General features: G+C 46.8%; 1 pseudogene; it reads left to right on the top strand.

Annotated features, from left to right (window-relative positions):
* Positions 1–18,631: 18,631 nt before the first annotated feature.
* LOC101039067 (large ribosomal subunit protein eL15-like) lies at positions 18,632–21,834 on the top strand (annotated as a pseudogene).

Here is a 21,834-nt window from a genome sequence, read left to right as displayed (position 1 = left end):
TTCAGCCTCCCAAAGCACTAGGATAACAGGTGTGAGCCACCCTGCCCAGCCTTAGTTGTCCATTATCTGACCGACTCCCCTGTATAAGCTCTGTGAGAGAAGCGATTCTTGTCTGTCTTGCACATACATCTGTCTCCAGAGGACAGAAAGTACTTGTCTAAGTACTTGGTTCATGGTAAACAGTCAATACAAATTAATTGGATGAGAGAGAGAATTCTGGGAAGATGGCAGAGTAGGAGGCATGAGGATTTCATCTCCTCGACTAGACTATAATTACAGTGGCAGAATCTGTCCAGTGAAAACTATTTTGGATTTCTGGAGTCTATTCAAAGGCCCACAACTTCTTGAGGAAGACTCAGATGGTAAACTGTGGCTGATTTGGGTCCATCTCTGCTCTCAGCACAGTAACTGTTACCCAGCCTCCATCCCTCAGCCCTTGGCAAGCAGCTGTGCATATATTCCAGGAGCAGCTTATTTGGCTTACAGGAGTCAGGATGTGCAATCAGACTCCATCCTACAAATATCAGAGATGTGTGCACTGATTGTTGATTGCTGCTTTTGATCTCAGGGGTGCAGACACAGACGCAGCAGCAATTGCTGAACCAGCCCCTCCCCCATCACCGCAAGCCCTTCCTTCTCTGGCTAAAGCAAATTCCAGGGGACATAAATGCCCAGAGCCTTTTTCTCCCTTCACTTTTCTCTTTTTCCCCATTTGGCAGCAAAATATTTAAACACTAGGACATTCTAAAGCAACTTCATTTACAGATAGCATTAGAAAGTTACCACACATGCCCCAGAAAGGCACAGAAAAGACCTGAGAAGACCTTAAGCTTATACCTAGGCTGATTCCTGGCACAGAGACAATTTATCACAGCTAAGAGATACAATAAGACCAGAAAATAACAGAAAACTCTCAGGAAGAGGGAGACTGTGATTTCCAGAGTTACCACATTATTAGATCCAAATGCCTAGTTTTCAACAACAACAACAATGAAAATCATAAGTCATACAAATTAAAAGAAAACTGTGTCTTATTCAAAGGAGAAATATAAACTGATAGAAACCATCCAGGAGAAATATCAGATAGCAGACCTACTAAACAAAGATTTTTAAATAACTGTCCTAAAGATACCCAAAGAACTAAAGGAAGACATAGAGAAAGTCAATAAAACAATGTGTAAACAGAATAGAAATGTCAATAAAGAGGTATAAAACCTAAAAAGAAACCAAAAGTGACTTCTGGAGCTGAAAAATATAATATCAGAAATGAAAATTTCACTATAGAGATTCAAAGGCAGATTTGAGTAAGCAGAAGAACAAATCAGCAAACTTGAAAATAGGACCATGGAAATTATTATATCTAAAGAACCAAAAGATTAGAAAAAAGTGAACAGAACCTAAAGGACCTGTAGGACACCATCAGAGAGACCAACATATGCATTGTGAGAGTCACAGAGGAGGATAGAAAGGGGCACAGAAGATACCTGAAACACTAATGGCCAAAAACCCCAAATGTGATAAAGTCATAAGGTAAACAGCCAAGAAGCTCAATGTACCCACAAGCAGGATTAATTCAAAGAGATCCTCACTAAGACATATTATAATCAACCTGTTGAAAGACACAGAATCTTGAAAGAAGCAACTTGTCACCTACTAGAGAGTCTCAATAAGATTATCAGAAACTTTAAAGACTAGAAGATAGTAGGCTGATATATTCAAAGTGCTAAAAAAAAAAAAAAAAAAAAAAACTGTCAACCAAGAATCCTATATCTGGCAAGACTGCCCTTCAAAAGCAAATGAGAAATTAAGACATTACAGACAAGCAAAAGCTAAGATAATTCATGATCACTACACCTACCATGCAAAAAAATAGTAAAGGGAATCCAGCAGATTGAAATGAAAGGACACTAGACAGTGTCAAAGTCATTTGAAGTAAAAAGATTGCAATAAAGGTAACTATATAAGGGCAATTACAAAAGCTACTACTATTGTAACAATGATGTATAACTCTACTTTTTATTTTATACATGATTTAAGAGACTTTTTTAAATTATTAGTTTATGGCCGGGCACAGTGGCTCAAGCCTGTAATCCCAGCACTTTGGGAGGCTGAGGCGGGTGGATCACGAGGTCGAGAGATCGAGACCATCCTGGTCAACATGGTGAAACCCCGTCTCTACTAAAAATATAAAAAATTAGCTGGGCATGGTGGCACGTGCCTGTAATCCCCGCTACTCAGGAGGCTGAGGCAGGAGAATTGTCTGAACCCAGGAGGCAGAGGTTGCGGTGAGCCGAGATCACGCCATTGCACTCCAGCCTGGGTAACAAGAGCGAAACTCCATCTCAAAAAAAAAAAAATTATTAGTTTATGTTTTTAGACACACGATATATAAATGAACACTTGTAATTTCAGCTACTGAGAAAGATGAAGTGGGAGGATCACTTGAGCCTAGGAGTTCAAGGCTGCAGTGAACTCCAGCACTGGTGACAGAGCAGGACCTTGTCTCTAAAAAAAAAAACAAGAAAGTAACTGAAAACAATTTTGCTTACAAGAATATCAAAGCAAAACAAAATACTTCGGAGTTAACCTCCACTGGAAGGTTAAAGTCTTGTACAATGAAAACTATAAAAACATTTTTTAAAGACATTAAAGAAGGCACAAATGAACATTATGCTAAGTGAAATAAGTCATTTACCAAAAGACAAGTAACCATATGATTCCACTTAATGAGGTACCTACTGTAGTTATATTCATGGAGACCAAAAGTAGAATGGTGTTTGCCAGGGGCTAGAAGGAGGAGAGATTGCAAAATTATGGTTTAATGGGCATCAAGTTTTAGATTTGCTAAATAAAAACAATTGTGGAGATAGATGATGATGATTGTTACACAACAATATTAATGTATTTAGTTTCACTAACTATACTTTTTTTTTTTTTTTTTTTTTTTGAGACGGAGTTTCGCTCTTGTTACCCAGGCTGGAGTGCAATGGCGCAATGTTGGCTCACCGCAACCTCCGCCTCCTGGGTTCAGGCAATTCTCCTGCCTCAGCCTCCTGAGTAGCTGGATTACAGGCAAGCGCCACCATGCCCAGCTAATTTTTTGTATTTTTAGTAGAGACGGGGTTTCACCATGTTGACCAGGATGGTCTCGATCTCTCGACCTCGTGATCCACCCGCCTCAGCCTCCCAAAGTGCTGGGATTACAGGCTTGAGCCACCGCGCCCGGCTCACTAACTATACTTAAACTTAATTCCACTAACTATACACTTGGAAATAATTAAGACAAGACAGGACATGGTGGCTTATGCCTGTAATCGCAGCACTTTGGGAGGCTGAGGCAGGAGGATCACTTGAGCTTAGGAATTTGAGGCCATCCTGAGCAACATAGTGAGACCCCATCTATACAAAAAATTTTTAAATTAGCTGAGTATGGTGGTGTGTCCCAGTTACTTGGGAGGCTGAGGGAGAGGAATCATCTGAGCCCAGGAGGTCAAGGCTGCAGTGAGTCATGCTTGCACCACTGCACTGCAGCCTGAGTGACAAAGCAAGACCCTGTCTCAATTAAAAAAAAAAAGATTGAAATGGGCATGGCTCAGTGGCTCACACCTGTAATTCCAGCACTTTGGGAGGTCGAGGAGGGCAGATCGCTTGAGGCCAGGAGTTTGTGACCAGCCTGGCCAACATGGTGAAATCCCATCTCTACAAAAAATACAAAAATTAGCCAGGCATCATGATGCATGCCTGTAATCCCAGCTACTTAGGAGGCTGAGGTATGAGAATTGCTTGTATCTGGGAAGCAGAGGTTTCAGTGAACTGAGATTGTGCCACTGCACTCCAGCCTGGGCAACAGAGCGAGACTCCATCTCAAAAAAAAAAAAGAAGAAGAAGAAGAAGGCCAGGCACGGTGGCTCACACCTATAATCACAGCACTTTGGGAGGCTGAGGAGGGCAGATCACAAAGTCAGGAGTTTGAGTTCGAGACCAGCCTGGCCAACATGGTGAAATCCCGTCTCTACTAAAGATACAAAAAAGAATCTAGGCATAGTGGCACATGCCTGCAGTCCCAGCTACTCAGGAAGCTGAGGCACAAGAATCGCTTGAAGCTGGAAGGCGGAGATTGCAAGTGAGCCAAGATTGCACCATTGCACTCCAGCCTGGGTAACAGACAAGAAGACTCCACCTCAAAAAAAAAAAAAAGAATAGATATATCATTTTCATGGATGACAAGACTACAGATGTCAGTACAGACATCGGTTCTCCATTTAATTACTCAAATTCATTGTAATCTCACCCAGCAGAATTTTTCTAGAATTTGACGTGCTGATTAAAAAATTGCCTGGACGAGAAAACACACAGCAATAGCCTAGAAAGCAATGGGACATACCTTACAATGCCATGTCATTCATAACCAGCGCCCTATCAAAGCAATATTCTAAAGACACAGCAGGTAAAAGTACAGTATTGGATCGGGAATAAGTATATAAGACCCCGGCCAGGCGCAGGGGCTCACACCTGTAATCCCAGCACTTTGGGAGGCCAAGGTGGGCGGATCACTTGATGTCGGGAGTTGGAGACCAACCTGACCAACATGGAGAAACCCGTCTCCAGCAAAAATACAAAATTAGTCAGGCATGGTGGCGCATGCCTGTAATCTCAGCTACTGGGGAGGCTGAGGCAGGAGAATCGCTTGAACCCGGGAGGCAGAGGTTATGGTGAGCCAAGATTGTGCCGTTGCGCTCCAGCAAGAGTGAAACTCTGCCTCAAAAAAAAGTAGGTAAGACCCTTGAAAAGAATACAAAGTACATATGTGGATACCTGGTGTTCCCATCAAAAATAATACGTTTCTCCTACCGAAAAAGCAAACAAGACTTTATTTGATTCCACTCCCCTCATCAACCACTGCCCCATTTTTTACTTCCCTTTTGCAAAACTTCTTCAAAGCAATTGTCTGTGTTGGCTGCACCCTGTTCTATTGCTCCCATCCTCCCTTAACCCCATGCCAACCAAGCCTGTGCCCCAACCCGGCGCCTATTCCACCTCAACTTTTTTTTTTTTTTTCAAGAGATGGGGTTTCACCATGTTGGTCAGGCTGGTCTCAAACTCCTGATCTTGTGATCCACCCACTTGGCCTCCCAAAGTGCTGGGATTACAGGCGTCAGCCACCGTGCCCGGCTCCTCAACTATTTTTACCAGGGTCACCAAGGCTGCCTGAGTGACTCCAGTGACTGTTCATCTTGAGTGACTCAGCAGCCCTCACTTCCTGAAACTGACTTCCACATCTGTCCTCTGACTCCACACTCTCCTGGTTCCCACCTACAGCCCTGACCCTCCTTCCCAGTTTCTCTTGCTCATTCTTCTCTTCTCCCAACCTCTTCAGAAGGATCTCAGAGCTCAGTCCTTGGACTGCCTTTTTTTTTTTTTTTTTTTTTTTTTTTTTTCACAACTCCTGTTGTGATCCTCCCACCTCAGCCTCCTAAATAGCTGGGACTACAGGCACACACCACCATGTCCAGCTAATTGTTTACTCTTTTTATAGAGACAGGAGTCCCACCAAGTTGCCTAGGCTGGTCTCGAACTCCCAATCTCAAGCCATCCTCCCACCTCAGCCTCCCAAGTGCTGGGATTACAGACGTAAGCTACTGTGTCCAGCCAAAGTCAATTTTCAGTACAGCAGCCAGAGGGATTGTTTCAAAAAATAAGACACAGCATGCCACTCCCCTGCTCAGAACCTTGCAAAGTCTCCCTCATTACCGACAGTAAAAGTGGGTCCTTTCCACATCCTACAAGGACCTGTATGATCTGTCACCCCAGCCCCACCCTTACCTCTCTGAGTTCATCTTGTTTTCTGGGACAGCAGCCACCTGGGCGTCCTTGCCATTCCTCAAACCTGCCAGTCACGCCGCCACCTGAAGGTCATGGCACTGGCCATTCCCTCTGATGGGACCCCTCTTCCCCCAGGGATCGGCAGGCTCACCGCCTCACCTCCTTCAAACAAATGCATCACATGACTATCTATAATCAACTTCAAAAATCTTCTTTGCCATGCTCCTCAGCATTTTCTCCAGCTTTGCTCTCAAGGGAATGAAGGTATCAGGTCTCCTTCATCTCCCTTGTCCTGCACAGCACCCAGGGTCACGGCTTCTCTCTCCCCAACAAAATCTCCCAGTCCCACCTCTATAAATCTCTTTCCTTGTCTACATAGACAAATTATCTCCATCTGAGCTCCTCGAATTTGCTTCACTCATCACGCTTGAAGAAACTTGCTACAGGATCTGCCTTCCTGAGAAAGTTCTGGGAAGCACATAAAACAAAATATTGTTTTTCCATGGCACTGGACTGTCAGGAAAAGTTACTGTGATCACCAGGCGCAGTGGCTTATGCCTGTAATCCCAGCTCTTTGAGAGGCCAAGATGGGCAGATTACCTGAGGTCGGGAGTTCAAGACCAACCTGACCAACATGGAGAAACCCTGTCTCTACTAAAAAATACAAAATTAGCCGTGTGTGGTGGTGCATGCCTATAATCTCAGCTACTCGGCAGGCTAAGGCAGAAGAATCACTTGAACCCAGGAGGGAGAGGTTGTGGTGAGCTGAGATTGCGCCATTGCACTCCAGCCTGGGCAACGAGAACAAAACTCTTGTCTCAAAAAAAGAAAAGAAAAGTTCTGCCGGGCGCGGTGGCTCAAGCCTGTAATCCCAGCACTTTGGGAGGCCGAGGCGGGTGGATCACGAGGTCGAGAGATCGAGACCAACCTGGTCAACATGGTGAAACCCCGTCTCTACTAAAAATACAAAAAATTAGCTGGGCATGGTGGTGCGTGCCTGTAATCCCAGCTACTCAGGAGGCTGAGGCAGGAGAATTGTCTGAACCCAGGAGGCGGAGGTTGCGGTGAGCCGAGATCGCGCCATTGCACTCCAGCCTGGGTAACAAGAGCGAAACTCCGTCTCAAAAAAAAAAAGAAAAGTTCTTGAGATCCCAGCTACTCAGGATGCTGAGGTGGGAGAATAGCCTGAGCCCAGAAGATTGAGGCTGCAGCGAGCTACGATTGCACCACTCCACTCCAGCCTGGACAACACAGTAAGACCCTGTCTAAAAAAAACAATAAAATTCCACCTGAATTCATTCTCAGCCATCTGGTTAAGATTTGGGGTCTGGAATCAGACTAAGGGCACTAAAATCCTAGGTCTAAGGCCAAGTATGGTGGCTCACGCCTGTAATCCTAGCACTTTGAGAGGCCGAGGCGGATGGATCACCTGAGGTCAGAAGTTTGAGAGCAGCCTAGGCAATATAGCGAAACCCTGTCTCTAATAAAAATGCAAAAATTAGCCGGGCCTGGTGGCACATGCCTGTAAACCTAGCTACTCAGGAGGCTGAGGCATGAGAATTGCTTGAACCAGGGAGGCAGAGGTTGCAGTGAGCCAAGATCACCCCACTATACTCCAGCCTGGGCAACAGAGCAAGACTCCATCTCAAAAAATAAATAAATAAATAAAATCCTAGGTCTATACGTATGCCCTTGACCAACTTCCTCTCTGGACCTTACTGTCCTCATCTGGAAAATGGAGGCAATAATTGTACTAACATCTTGGAGTGATTGTGACAGTTAAATGAGATAACAATAGATGTCAAAGTGCATGTGGTCAACATTTGATGCCATCATTCTACCAACTGCTTTGGGTTGATAGATGACCTGGCTAGCACAGCCTCGGTGACACACGGAGGCTGGTGACTGAAAGCTGCCTGTCGCTCAGTGGGAAGCGTTCTGGATGCTCCCCCTGCTCCCTCAGTAGTCCATGCAGGGGTCAAATGTTCTGCAGGCCAAGGAAATTGTCCTACCAAAGGCTTTGTGAGTCCCAGGTATTTCCACCGAGGTCACACAAAGAGCATGGTCGGCTAGAGGTGACTTGCAGGGCAGGGACAGCCATTTCACCATCTCTAAAATACTTCCTCTTGCCTCCCACCCTTGAAAGCAGAAGTGGCTCAGGGCCTGACCTGAGCAGGCAGGAGACAAAACCATTAATTTCTGGAATAAGTTATTTGATTCTCAGTAAATTCCATGTTCTACTTGTTCTGTGGTTTTTCCCCAAAAGGTCTTAATCGATGCCTGACTTAATGGAGTTTTTGTAAGGGTTAAATTAAATCATGCATGTGAAAAGCTTAGCATAGTGCCTGGCATGTAAGATGTACCTCCCCCCGACCAGAAATGATAATTTGTATTGGTGGAGACTGAGGTTCAACTGCTGTAATAAGACCCAAAATCACGGAGGCTTAGCCCAGCCTGTCCTGTGACTGCCCCCGCACCAGCAGTCGGAGGTTACAGAGGCTCCATGGTGTTGGAGATCCAGGCTTCGTTCAGCAGCTTGCTCTGTCATCCCGAGGGTTTTGTCCTCATTAACCTGGTCAAAGACAGCCCACCTCCAAGTCCACCCTCGAGCTGGCAGGAAGGACAGAAAGAAGTGAGGCCTGGCTGGGCGCGGTGGCTCACACCTGTAATCCCAGCACTTTGGGAGGCTGAGGCAGTTGGATCACCTGAGGTCAGGAGTTCAAGACCAACATGGCCAACATGGTGAAACCTCTTTACTAAAAGTACAAAAATTGGCTGGGCATGGTGGCACATGCCTTAATCCCAGCTACTCAGGAAGCTGAGGCAAAAGAATCGCTGGAAGCCAGGAGGCAGAGGTTGCAGTGAGCTGAGATTGAGCCACTGCACTCCAGCCTGAGCAACAGAGTGAGACTCTGTCTCAAAAAAAAAAAAAAAAAAAAAATGTGAGACCAAGCACAGTGGCTTATGTCTGTAATCCCAGCACTTTAGAAGGCCAAGGCAGGCAGATCACTTGAGCCCAGGAGTTCAAGACCAGCCCAGCAATATGGCAAAACCTTGTCTCTATAAAAAATACAAAAACAAAAATTAGCTGGGCATGGTGATATGTGCCTATGATACCAGCTACTTGGGAGGCTGAGGTGGGAGGATCACCTGAGCCTGGGAGGTCAAGGCTGCAGTGAGCCATGATTGCACCACTGCACTCCACCCTGGGTGACACAGCAAGAATCTATATCCAAAAGAAAAGGTCAGGCACAGTGGCTCACCCCTATAATCCTATCACTTTGGGAGGCTGAGTTGGGTGGATCAGGTGAGGTCAGGAGCTCAAGACCAGCCTAGCCAACATGGTGACACCCTGCCTTTACTAAAAATACAAAAATTAGCCAGCCACCATGGCGAGCACTTGTAGTCCAGCTATTTGGGAGGCTGAGGCAGGAGAATCGCTTGAACCTGGGAGACGGAAGTTGCAGCGAGCTGAGATCTTGCCCCTGCACTCCAGCATGGGCAACTGAGAGAGAGACTCTGTCTCATAACAAAGAAGAAAAAAGTGGTAAGAAGGCCCTTTTTCTTTAAAGATGTGACCAAATGTTGCACACATCATTTCCTCTCACATCTCATTGACCAGGATTTAGTCACGTGGTCACACACAACTGCAATGGTGGCTGGGAAATGTAGGGTCATCCTAAGTATCCATGAGCTAGTTAATGGGGTTTCATTACTAAAAGAAGAAGAGAAAAGCACGCTGGGGACAAAGCTCTCTCTGCCACAATATCATTATCATTACTCTAAACACGTTCTGGATGAAACATCTGTACAGTTTGACAAAGTAACCGTGGTCCTTAGGCATCCTTGATCTGATATAAGTATTATTACTGTCACATTCAGTTCAAGGCCTCTCTATTCAGAGCTTCATAGGCCTTGGGGTTTGGGGAGAGGCTGCAGGTTCAATGAGAACTTTCCTCCAGAAAACTTTAATATGCCTTAAATACGGTGGGGAAATTAAGGGAGACAGGGGCTTCCCGGTTCCACGTGAAGAAACACAGAGGTGAGAGAAAGGGTGGAGGCAAAGTCCCCAGGGGAGGCAGGCATCCCTGATTCCAAAGGGCACCTCAGCAGAGAAGGGAGCCATGGTAAAGCTATATAGCACCCCCAGGAACACCTCAGCTGTACTCCAGCTGCTGGGGATCATAAGCAAGAATGGACCCAGCTTGGAGTCTAGGGAGATTTGGGGCATTTCCAACCACCAATGGGCCCCAGGCATGTGCAACCCCTGCCATTTCTTTCCTCCCAGTTCCTCACCCTGGGGAAGCCCCAAACGGTAGGGAGAAGAGAAGGAGGAGAAGTAAAGAGTGGATCACACCCCCCAGCCCCTCTAAGTCCCTAGAGCCAGAATTAAACTGTATATGGCATGATTACTTGGAGATTACACCCATCTTTCCACTACACTCCTATTTAACAGGTATTAACTATGTGCCAGGTGCTGCTCCAGGCTCAGGGATATGAATGTGAACAAGAGCGGAAACCTCCCTACTTTTACGGAGATTACATTCTTGGGGGGTGATAAACAATGACTGCCTATGTCCTGCTCATGGCTTACCCCAGGACCCAGCACCTTACCTGGTGGGGGCTCACTGATGTTGCTCAGATGAACCACATCACAATTAATTTAGCGTTGGACCCTTGTGGTTACCTCTGCATCCAGTTTCCCCCTTCCCAGCCACTCCCAGTTTCAGTTTCCACTTGGAGGACCACATGGTTCGGGAAGAATCGACTTCACCCCCAGCTCTGAGGGCGGAGCATGTGAACTACACTAGGGCAATCCAAGTATTCTATTGCTCTGATATAAGTGGTTGGTTCAAGTGTGGGCATGTGACCAATCACAGTGAATCTCAAGACAAAGATGCTTTTTCTCTTCCGAGTATGATGTCAAACCTGGACCCACTGCAGCTATTTTTGCTAATGTGGAGAAAGTCCACCTGAAGATGAATAAACACATCAGAGTCTGGTCCTCCCAAAAATGAGAGACTCTGGATCAAATCACACCTAAATTCCTCGCTACCTCTGAACCTTCCAGTTGCACAAGTCAATAAATTATTTTCATCACTTAAATCATTTTCAGTTGAATTTTTTGTTGGCAACTAAAAGTATCCCAACTGATTCCAAGACATTAAGTTTTACATAGTGGAAGACTATCCAAGAATATCCACATGTCACCAACTAACACTTCCCAAAAGGCAATCCAGTACAAAATGAAAGAAAGGGGTGTACATAAATCTACACGAGGTTTCAAACAGAAAAAGCAGAGAATAAGTCTAGGCATGATGGTTCATGCTTGTAATCCCAGCAGTTTGGGAAGCCAAGGCAGGTGGATCACTTGAGGTCAGGAAGGGGTTCAAGACAGCCTGGCCAACATGACAAAACCTGTCCCTACTAAAAATACAAAAAATTAGTGGAGTGTTTTGGCACACGCCTGTAGCCCAGCAACTCAGAAGGCTTGAGGCACGAGAATCACTTGAACCTGAGATGTGAAGGTTGCAGTGAGCCAAGATCGAGCCACTGAGCTCCAGCCTGGGAGACAGAGTGAGACTCTATCTCAAAACAAAAAACACAAATCTTTGATCAGTGTTTCTCAAACATTTAGCCTTGGGATCCCAATGTAGTTTTTAAAAATGAGCTCTCCAAAGATGTTCTGTGTATATGCATTTTGTTGTTTTTGAGACAGGGTTTCACTTCTGTCACCCGGGCTGGAGTGCAGTGCCACTCCAAGGTGAGACCTGGGTCCTGAGCACGGGCTCTTTGGGTCAACACCCGTGCAGCTCTACCTGGTAGGAAAATCCCTTGTCCCTAAAAGATTTTTTTTTTGAGATGGAGTCTCACTCTCTCTCCCAGGCTGGAGTGCAGTGGTGCAATCTCAGCTCACTGCAACCTCCACCTCCCAGTTGAAGCAATTCTTCTGAGGAAGGAGACCCTTAATCCTCTTAAGCTTCTTTTTTTTTTTTTTTTTTTTTTGAGATGGAGTTTCACTCTTGTTACCCAGGCTGGAGTGCAATGGCGTGATCTCGGCTCACCACAACCTCCGCCTCCTGGGTTCAGGCAATTCTCCTGCCTCAGCCTCCTGAGTAGCTGGGATTACAGGCACGCGCCACCATGCCCAGCTAATTTTTTGTATTTTTTTTTTTTTAGTAGAGACGGGGTTTCACCATGTTGACCAGGATGGTCTCGATCTTTTGACCTCGTGATCCACCTGCCTCGGCCTCCCAAAGTGCTGGGATTACAAGCGTGAGCCACCGCTCCCGGCTTAATCCTCTTAAGCTTCTAAAAGCCCTTCCCCACTAGACTTCTAGGTTGCATTTCAGTAGGAGAAGTGAAGGCTGGCAGACCCGGGCATCACCCTTAATCCCAGTCCTGTAGATAGCAGGCATGGTATGGAGGAATCTTTCCGGAAGGCACTGTTTTTGCTTAAACACGATCAAACCCCCACCTAGTCACCTACCCCACGCCTACTTCATGGATCAAGACAGTTTCACATGTAATTTCTAGAGTTGTAAGCCTTTAAAAGGGCAAGGATTTTCTTTGTTGGGGAGCTTGCCTGTTAGGAAACTATGCCCCCTGTGTTTCCAGTCAAATAAACCACCCCTTCCTTCCCAGTTCGGTGTTCGAGAGGTTTGTTTTTCAGCCTTTCCTGCTACATTTATTTGGTTCCCTGACTGGTTGGCGCCGGCAGGCACAGCCTTTCAGGCAGGTTTGCCTTGCCCTGCCTAGCATCCCTGTGGGGGACTTTAGCCCACTTGGGCGACGCAGTTCCTGAGAGTGATCCCAGGCAGGTATTGGCCCCAGTGGAAAGCCTCGCTAGAGCAGAGCAGGAAAGCCCCTGCAGTGTGGATCCACCCAGTGGCTGAACACCAAGAAGGAACGGGAACTTGGAGTGTCCAGATGACAGAAACACAGTAGGATCAATCCTGGGAAACTTGCCCACCTCCTTTAGGTGGAAACGTGGCCTGATCACCCACGTGTGTCGGATTTGGCACTCTTGAACTTGACTCTGTCTCTCTCTCTCTTTCTGCAACTAACCTTGGAAGTTTTGCTTTTGGTTTCAACTTGAGTGGAGGGAGGAGTGTGATTGTCTGAATGATTGGAGGGGTCCAGTTGGACTCATCAGCCATGAGATGTGAGGGCCACAGGTCCATCAGAGGGGACCCCAAGCTCCGAACAAATTGTGGGGCCGGCCAGGATTAGGGCGATCTGCATACGGCTGGAAGGAGGTACCCTCGAAATCTAGGCATTGTGAGGGGATTAATGAAAACTCCAAAGCCACGTGGCATCTGAAACACCTCTGAGATGGGGACGATCCTACCAGCCTGAAGTGAAAGTGAGAGAGGGTGTGTTGTGCCATGCAGGGTAGGAGCAACTGATGGTGGAGTAAGACTCTTTTTACTGTGAGTACTGTTTTTACTGTGAGTACTGTTCTTACTATGAGTACTGTTTTTCTATGCAAAAACATGGGTCACACTCATAGTAAGCCTACTCCCCTGGGGACTACGCTGAAAAATTTCAAGAAGGGATTTAGTGGGGGTTATGGAGTGACTATGACACCGGGGAGGCTGAGAACCTTATGTGAGGTAGGCTGGCCAGCATTTGGGGTGGATTGGCCCTCAGAGGAGAGCTTAGACAGGTCTCTTGTCTCCAAAGTATGGCATGAGGTTACACGCCAGTCAGGACACCCTGATCAATTTCCATACATAGACTTGTGGCTACAGTTAGTTTTAAACCCTCCACGGTGGCTGAGAGGACAGGCAGCAACCGTACTGATGGCAAAGAAGCAGACAGCTGGGGAGAAACCCCGCTCCACCCACCAAAGGACACAGATTCCCCGGGTCCTGGCAGATTCAGCAGCAGGGACACAGACTCCCAAGAATGCAGAGGAAATCCTCCCATAGCAACCCATCTGCAACCCAAGGCAAGAGTGCAGGTGCCTTTAAGAGAGCAGAGGTAAACTAAACAGGCGTGGATGAGGATGGCCACATGGTGGAAAGGCATGTTCTCACCTACTTGCTGTTCACCTCAGCTGATCTTATCAACTGGAAAAATAACACCCCAGAGGGCTTTCAAAGGTTAATCTGGTGCAGAGGGGCCTTATCAGAAAAGAAAAAAAAACAAACAAAAACCGAGCGTCAAGCTCGACAAAGCTGCTGCTGTTAGAGGAGTGCCCCAAAAAGGGCAGGGAAAGGGGATTCCTGAAAGGCTCCCCAGCCCACGCCTGTAGCATCACCATTGTGCTTACTGTAAGGAAGTGGGACACAGGAAGGGCAGGTGCCCCCAGTTAACAGAAACACGGGGAGATCTTAAGCATGAGGCATCAGACAAAAGCGAAGGAGCTCTGTTCAATCTAATGGAAGGGCTGCTGGACTGAAGGGGACCAGGCTCAATTGCCCCCAAAGAGCCCATGGTCAGGAGAGGAGGACAGTCCTGGAATCCCCCTATCAAAAGAAACAACTGATGTTAGAGCTACCGGAGTGTCAGAAAAACAGTCTTTCTGTTTGCCTCGGATCTGTTCAGTGGGAGGCCATGAGGTTATACGTCAGTTCTTGTACATGCCAGATTGCCCCCTATCCCTTTTGGGGAGAGACTTGCTAAGCAAACTAAGAGCTGCTACTATCACCTTCACTGATAAGGGCTCCCCACAGCTAAAACTCCCTCAGATAGGGATTATCACGGCCCTCACAGTCCCTCGGGAGGAGGAGTGGAGACTCTGACTGAACCAAGATGAGAATTGATCCCTGCTGTAGCCAAGCGATGGCCACAGGTCGGGGCAGAGGATGATCCACCAGACTGGCAATCAACAGGCCCCTGTGCTGAATGAAGTCAAGCCTGGGGTTCAGTCATTAGGCAAAAGCAATATCCAGTTCCCTGGGAGGCCCTAGAAGGCATTCAGGTCCACCTAAAGTACTTAAGGGACTATGGAATTATAGTTCTTGCCAGTCCCCATGGAACACCTCCCACTTGCCTGTTCCTAAACCAAGGACCAAAGACTATAGGCCAGTGTAGGACTTGTGTTTGGTTAATCAGGCCGCAATGACTTTGCACCCAACTGCACCCAACCCGTACATGCTATTGGGATTCTTGACAGCAGAGAATAGTTGGTTCACCTGCTTGGACTTAAAGGATGCTTTCTTTAGCATTGGACTGGCCTTGGATGGTCAGAAACTATTTACTTTTCAATGGAAAAATCCAGAAACAGGTGTAACCTCCTAGTACATCTGGACCTGGCTACCCCCAGGTGCCTAACTCTCCCACCATGGCCAAGTGTGGTGGCTCACGCCTATAATCCCAGCACTTTGGGAGGCCAAGATGGGTGGATCACGAGGTCAAGAGATCGAGACCATCCTGGTCAACATGGTGAAACTCCATCTTGTCTCTACTAAAAATACAAAAATTAGCTGGGCATGGTAGCACAGCCTGCAGTCCCAGCTACTCAGGAGGCTGAGGCAGGAGAATTCCTTGAACCCAGCAGGCGGAGGTTGCGGTGAGCCAAGATCATGCCATTGCACTCCAGTCTGGGTAACGAGAGCGAAACTCCGTCTCAAAAAAAAAAAAAAAAAAAAAAAAAAAAGAACTCTCCCACCATCTTTGGGTAGGCACTAGCCCCTGAACTCCAGAAGTTTCCTGCTAAGGGCTTAGGCTGCATGCTGCTCCGATATGCTAATGGCCTTTTATTTGGACACCCCACGGCAGCCAGGTGCGCTAAAGGAACAGATGCCTTACTTCAGCGCCTGGAGGACTGTGGGTATAAAGTGTCTAAAAACAAAGCCCAGATTCGCTGACAGCAAGAGCAATATCTGGAGTTCACCATCCAGCAGAGAGAGCTCAGCCTGGAGCAGAGAGGAAACAAGTCATTTGCAACCTGCCAGAACCCGACACTAGAAGGCAGGTGAGAAAGTTTCTGGGAGCCGTGGGTTTCTGTAGCTTGCAGATTCCAAACTTCATAGTACTGGCCAAACACCTATACGAGGAGACAGGAAACCCTTTAAATGGGGATCCCAACAGCGGCAGGCCTATCAGGAACTGAAAGTAAAACTTATGTTAGCCCTGGATTTGGGTTTACCTGATTTAACGAAGACCTTCACATTGTATGTGTCAGAAAGAAAAAAAGGGCAGTTGGAGTTCTAACGCAAACAGTGGGACCTTGGCCCAGGCCTGGAGCTTATCTCCCCAGGCAGCTGATTGGAGTTCCCAAGGGATGGCCCCATGTTTAAGGGCCCTGGCCGCAACTGCTCTGCTAGCACAAGAGGCTGATAAACTAACTCTGGGGCAAAATTTCAACATCAAAGCATCCCACACAGTAGTGACCCTAATGAATACAAAAGGACATCACTGGTGGACTAATGCTAGGTTAACCAAATACCTGAGTCTGGTAGGTGAAAATCCCCACATCGCCATCGAGGTCGGCACACCTTAAACCCCGCCACTTAGCCTCCAGTGTTAGAAGGCCCAGCTGAACACATCTGTGTTGAAGTTTATTCCAAGCAGGCCCGATCTTTGGGATCAGCCATGGATAGCAGTAGAATGGGAGTTGTGTGCGGATAGAGGCAGTTTTGTTAATCCATGAGGAAAAAGGTGTGCAGGCTGTGCAGTAGTAACTCTGGACACTGTAACTGAGACCATGCCGCTGCCTCAGGTACTTCGGCTCAGAAGCCTGAAGCTATTGCTCTGACTCAGGCCCTAGAACTGAGTGAAGATAAGACTGTGAACATTTATACTGATTCCCGGTGTGCCTCTCTAACTCTTCAAGTGCATGGGGTGCTGTACAAAGAAAAAGGCCTGTTAAATTCATGAGAAAAAGGACTTTCTCCAAGCAGAAGGTGGAGCAGATGAACAGCTTAGGGAAAATGTGAGTCAGGAAACAGAATTAAAGTGGGTGCAGGCACTTCCCTTGGTGTTATTCAAAATTAGATGTACTCCCGATATTCCCCCTGTGAAGTCTTATATCATAGGCCCCGCCCATACTTCGGGCACTCCCAGGAACTCCTCAGGTGTGGGGAGAGATTGAGCTAGGATGACAGCTACAAGCTCTAGGAAAAAATCACTCAGGTTATTTCAGCTTGGGTAAATAAAAGACATCCTGTAAGCTTATTCTCCCCAGTTCACCCTTTCTCACCAGGTGATCACATGTGGATAAAGGACTGGAATAAGGTGCCTCTAAAGCCACGGTGGAAGGGACCCCAGACCGTGATCCTGACCACTCCCACAGCTGTAAGTGTAGAGGGAATCCCAGCCCGGATTCACCACAGCCGCGTGAAACCTGCAGCAGCCAAAACTTGGGAAGCTAGACCAGACCCAGACAGTGACTGCAGAGTCACCTTGAGAAGGACAATGAGCCTTGCTCCAGCCACATCCCAGAAGCTGGCTGGCCCACACATGGTCAAAGCATGAGGAAACTCATCATGGGACTTACTATCCTCAAAATTTGGATGTATACAGTAGGGACATTAACTGATTTTAGAGAATGCTCTCAGTGTGTGCACCAGGTTACTGAGGTAGGACAGAAAGCTGCTGCCATTCTTCTGTTCTACAGTCATTATGAATATACAGGGACACAGAAGGGAACCTGTTTATATAATGGTACTCACTAAAAGGTGTGTAGCCCAGGGGATGGACAACCCGATGTCTGCTACGATCCATCAGAACCCCCTATGCATACAGCTTTTGAAATTAAACTCAAAACAGGGCGATGGAACAGTCTTACTAAGTTAATAGCTAAAATAGAGGATCAGGAAGATGAGAATGAGAGCGAGAACTCTCACTAATGTTATAGGTGAGATTCTCAAAAGGGGTTGTGAGGAAGGAAACCCTTCATCCTCTTAAGCTTCTAAGAGGCCTCCCCCTAGACTTCTAGGTTGCATTTCAATAGGAGAAGTGAAGGCTGGCAGACCCGGGCACCACCCTTAATAGCACTCCTGTAGATTGCAGGCATGGTATGGAGGAATCTTTCTGGAAGGCACTGTTTTTGCTTAAACACGATCAAACCCCCACCTAGTCACCTACCCCACGCCTACTTCATGGATCAAGACCTTTTCACATGTAATGTCTAGAGTTGTAAGCCTTTAAAAGGGCAAGGATTTTCTTTGTTGGGGAGCTTGCCTGTTAGGAAACTGTGCCGCTGCTGCTCCTGGCCGAATAAATCTCCCCTTCCTTCCCAGTTCAGTGTTCGAGGGGTTTGTTTCGTGGCCTTTCCTGCTACACTTCTGCCTCAGCCTACTGAGCAGCTAGAATTACAGGCACGCACCACCATGCCCAGCTAATTTTTGTACTTTTAGAACAGACAGGATTTCACCATGTTGGCCAGGCTGGTCTCAAGCTCCTGACCTCAGGTGATCACCCACTGCGGCCTCCCAAAGTGCTGGGATTACAGATGTGAGCCACTGCACCCAGCCAAAATTTTTTTTTAATTTAAGAAAAGAAACCCTGGGAGATAAGGAATGATTACTGTTGTTTTAAACCGCTAAGTTTTGGGTCATTTCTCACGAAGTTTCAGATAATTATTACATTAATGCAAATGTAATTAAGTAATGGCCAAAACCACAATTAAGTTTGCATCAAACTAATAGTGCAGTTTACCACTAGGCATGTCTGGAACGCCATCCTTCTGCTGCTTTTTGTTTTCCTTGGAAACTCCTACTTGTTCTCCAAGGGCCAACTCAAGTTGTCACCTCTTCTGAGAAGCCTGCCCTGATTTTCCTGCTTAGGCCTGAGCTGTGTTACACATATTTCTCTCATTGTAGCCTTTTGAAGGCAACAATTTTGAATTATCCAAATGCATACGCCCAAGATTGAGCATGGTACGTGCTATATTAAAAGGAGTTTAGGCCAGGCGCGGTGGCTCAAGCCTGTAATCCCAGCACTTTGGGAGGCCGAGGCAGGTGGATCACGAGGTCGAGAGATCGAGACCATCCTGGTCAACATGGTGAAACCCCGTCTCTACTAAAAATACAAAAAAAATAGCTGGGCATGGTGGCACGTGCCTGTGATCCCAGCTACTCAGGAGGCTGAGGCAGGAGAATTGCCTGAACCCAGGAGGCGGAGGTTGTGGTGAGCCGAGATCGTGCCATTGCACTCCAGCCTGGGTAACAAGAGCGAAACTCCGTCTCAAAAAAAAAAAAAAAAGGAGTTTAATGAAGGTTGATGGAATAAAAAAAATAATGGAAACTTCAGCTGTGGACAAGACAAAGAATGCCTTCCAATAGTTTTGGGAGCAAAGCAGCGGTAATGAAGGAAAAAAGAAAGAAAGGAGAGAAGGGTTGAAGATATTGATCTGGCTCCTAGCTCTTTAGCTCACATCGAAAACCCCTTTCTCTGTTCATAAAAATGCCAAGTAAGCCTACATAAGCTATAGTGGGTGGTTCCATAATATCTTTTGCTCTCAAAAAGTTAGTCTAAGGATAGGAAAAGATGAAAAGATGAGAACCATTGCAAAATAGAACTGGAGCAATAGGCCGGGTGCGGTGACTCATGACTGTAACCCCAGCACTTTTGGAGGCTAAGGCACACAGATCACTTGAGCCCAGGAGCTTGAGACCAGCCTGGGTAACATAGTGATACCCCGTTTCTACTAAAAATACAAAGGTGTAGTAGCACACACTTGCAGTCCTAGCCACTCGGGAAGCTGAGATGGGAGAATCATCCACACTCTGGAAGGTCAAGGCTGCAGTGAATGATCACATCACTGCGCTCCAGCCTGGGTGACAGATCAAGACCCTGTCTTAAAAAACAAAACAAAACAAAAAAGCAATAATGTAGTCCAAAGCCGAGTGTCAGGGTCATGACAGGGAAAGGGGAAGAGGCTGGATCTTGGCCACATCTAGAAGGAACGTCTGGTTTCAGGCACTTCCGGCTCGCAGACAGAGCAAGAGGAAGTGTGGCTTAATACAGGGCTCACCAGGGGGCTAGCAGAGCCGTGGGTTGAAGATCTTTTTCCAAAATCTTGATGATGAAAATTATCTGGAGGATAGAGAGTGGAAAGCTCTCAGAGGTAAGGCATTGAGACTGAAAAATGGAATTTGAGAAGAGGTTGAAATAATACCCAGTTCAAACACAGAAAGGAGAAGTAGATATTGCAAAGATTGATAAAGTAGAAAAGAGAGGACAGGCCCGGCATGGTGGCTCATGCCTATAATCCCAGCACTCTGGGAGCCAAGGTGGGTGGATCACTTGAGGTCAAGGGTTCAAGACCAGCACCGCCAACATGGTGAAATCTCATCTGTACTAAAAATACAAAAATTAGCTGGGTGTGGTGGCATGATTCTGTAGTCTCAGCTACTTGAGAGGCTGAGGAGAGAGAATTGCTTGAACCCGAAAGGCAGAGGTTGCTGTGAACTGAGATCGCATGACTGCACTCCAGCCTGGATGATAGAGCAAATAAAACACAGCTTTTTAAGCATTAAAATGCACTTCACAAAAACCATTCCTATTTCATACCACAGAAGGGCAGAAATGATACATACCACATCCCTGATTAAAGTAAAATCAGATATTATAGATTAAGGTAAAAACAGAAAATATTGAAAATACAACTCGAAGTGACTAATTCTTGAAAATGTAGAACAAATAATACATAGTATAATGACATACTGTATTTTACAATAATAATAATACGTGATAAAAACTGGCATTGATTGAAAGTGTACTGTGTACCAGACATGCTTCTAAGTGATTAGCATATGTTCACTCACTTACGTTTCACAGAACTCCTATGAAGAAGGTATTATTAGCCCCGTTTTGCAGATAAAGAAACTGAGGCACATGGAAGTTTTGTAACCAGGCTGGACGCAGTGGTTCACGCCTATAATTCCAGCATTTTGTGGGGCTGAGATAGGAGGATCAATTGAAGCTAGGAGTTTGAGACCTGCAACACAGCAAGACTTCATCTCTACAAAAAAATTTAAAATTCACACCAGTGCACTCCAGCTTCGGCAACAGAACAAGACTCTGCCTAAAAAAAAAAAAAGCCTTTCCGTCTGGCGGCAGCCATCAGGTAAGCCAAGATGAGTGCATACAGGTATATCCAGGAGTGATGGAGAAAGAAGCAGTCTCTTTTTCTTTTCTTTTCTTTTAGAGATGGGGTCTCGCTGTGTTGCCCAGGCTGGAGTGCAGTGGCTATTCACAGGTGCAATCCCACTACTGATCAGCACGGGGGTTTTGACCTGCTCCGTTTCCAACCTGAGCCGGTTCACCCCTCCTTAGGCAACCTGGTGGTCCCCCGCTCCTGGGAGGTCACCATATTGATGCCGAACTTAGTGCGGACACCCGATCGGCATAGCGCGCTACAGCCCAGAACTCCTGGGCTCAAGTGATCCTCCAGCCTCAGCCTGCGGAGTAGCTGGGGCCACAGGCACGCGCCACCGCGCGGGGCGGAGCAGTCTCGGTCATGCGCTTTCTTCTGAGGGTCCGCCACCGGCAGTGCAGCTCTCTGCTCTCCACAGGCCTCCCCGCCCCACCCGGCCTGATAAAGACCACGACTGGGCTACAACGCCAAGCAAGGTTACGTTATATATAGGATTCGTGTTCGCCGTGGTGGCCGAAAACGCCCAGTTCCAAGGGTGCAACTTACAGCAAGCCTGTTCGTCATGGGGTTAACCAGCTAAAGTTTGCTCGAAGGCTTCAGTCTGTTGCAGAGGAGCGCGTGGACGCCACTGTGGGGCTCTAAGAGTCCTGAATTCTTACTGGGTTGGCAGAGATTCCACATACAAATTTTTTGAAGTTGTTCTCATTGATCCATTCCATAAAGCTCTCAGAAGAAATCCTGACACCCAGTGGGTCACCAAACCAGTCCACCAGCACAGGGAGATGTGTGGACCGACATCTACAGGCCGAAAGAGCCGTGGCCTTGGAAAGGGCAGTAAGTTCCACCACACTCTTGGTGGTTCTCATCGGGCAGCTTGGAGAAGGCGCAATACTCTCCAGCTCCTCCGTTACCACTTACGCAAGCAAGTTTGTAAAATTCATACCTAATAAAAAATT

This window comes from Saimiri boliviensis, chromosome 12 (assembly GCF_048565385.1).
Source record: "Saimiri boliviensis isolate mSaiBol1 chromosome 12, mSaiBol1.pri, whole genome shotgun sequence".
Lineage (NCBI taxonomy): Eukaryota > Metazoa > Chordata > Mammalia > Primates > Cebidae > Saimiri > Saimiri boliviensis.
This window is presented reverse-complemented; position numbering and strand designations above follow the sequence as displayed.